The following is a 1694-nucleotide window of genomic DNA, read 5'->3' on the forward strand; positions in this document are numbered from 1 at the left end:
CGTCTCAACTTGTTTTCTAAATTGTACATATTTAAATTGTCACACTTATATTCCTTGCATATCATAATCGCTGCAACGACTCGGTCAACTTCCTGCATGTACTTTAACATGCTTTGAAAAAAAATACATGTACGCTTTCATTTTTTATTTGAAATATACACATGTCGTGTCAAACCATAGTATACACAGTCATTATGATTATGCGAACGGCATGCTATAAAATGATTCAAATATCTACTTTTAAACACCGAAGAGTTAAATCACTCACAAAGAAAGATTTAAAAAAAATAATAAAACGTGTCGGTTGTTCAACTCGGATGTCACATTTTACATGATTAGTTTTATATCATTGGCTGAACGTGAATTCCTGATTAACTATAAAGCGGAGGATGCATTGAGCAGAGATACCGCTTTAGGAGATCTTCCTTACAAATCCGAGTCAATCACATTACCGATAATTGATTAAACTACATAAAGCTTCCGAAATTTCGTTGAATTTTCTTGAGATGTTTCGCGTGACGGGAAATTTCTGATGAACTAATGAACCGCCCGTTAAAGGAGACAAATCTATCCGCTCTATTATATTTGCACAGGCCGGTTATCTCCCGTGTGTTGTTACATTTGGAACTACTTTAAAACGAAGCATTTTTACAACGAACATATAGATATATGACACTTTTGTTTTGTTCTATAACCACTCATGCCCTACAATATGCTACTGACTACAAAACTTCGAAGTTTCGTTTAAATATTGTATAGATTTAATTTTAAAATAAAGTTTCAGATTTTATAAAGGGAGCCAATGACAAAGACCGAGTGGAATCAGTATCAGTTCGCAATGTTTTGGACATGTTTACCTTTAGCCTGTTGGCGGCATGGTCTGCACTGTCGCTATTCAGTCAGTAAATTTTCAGTGAACACCCCATTGAGTGAAAAGTGGTGCTGCCTAAATTGAATTTTGATCCAGTATATTTTAGAATTTTAGCAGGGTAAAATAATGTAAAAAGTGTGTATTATGAGGACTCCGACGAATGATTGTACACAGTGATATAAAGCGAAATTTGTGTTAATTTTGATGCTATAAAGTGTCATGTGATGGAAGTGTTTATATACCTTGAACTATAATGTCAATATAATGTTACAGATATGATGTATGCCTTTTTTGCACAAGGCGCTAGCCAGGGGTCCGATGTTAAAGTCCCGGGCATAGTGAAAGAAATTTCATTGACAGAGTTGTTTTTGTTTGACTGGTTCAAATAAAATGCATGGCTATATATAATATTAATAAACATTTGTTTTCATAACTGCCCTGTAATAGGACCAATGTCTTTTTTATAAGCCCGCACTTTACCCTAGTAAACCAATGTTTATGGACAGTTTTATAACGAATCACTTTAAATTGATTTTGTTGACTAAAATCGAACATTAATTTTTGCTTGGTTATATTCTTAACTTCTATAGGATATTCTTACACATATTATTGAATCAAATATGTTTATGAAATAATCTCACTTGCCTGTAAAACATGTCGGTAAATATCATAAATCGATTCAGTGATATCATAAAATGAATTATTGAAAAATAATTTTGTTCAAAATAGAGTTTGGTTTAAAAATGTAATGCATTAATAGAAATACTGAATTTTATCAATACTAGGTAGATAGGGTAACGGAAAAAAAGGCAATTGCAATTTA

Source organism: Mercenaria mercenaria, chromosome 12 (genome assembly GCF_021730395.1).
Source record: "Mercenaria mercenaria strain notata chromosome 12, MADL_Memer_1, whole genome shotgun sequence".
In the NCBI taxonomy this organism is placed as follows: Eukaryota; Metazoa; Mollusca; class Bivalvia; order Venerida; family Veneridae; genus Mercenaria; species Mercenaria mercenaria.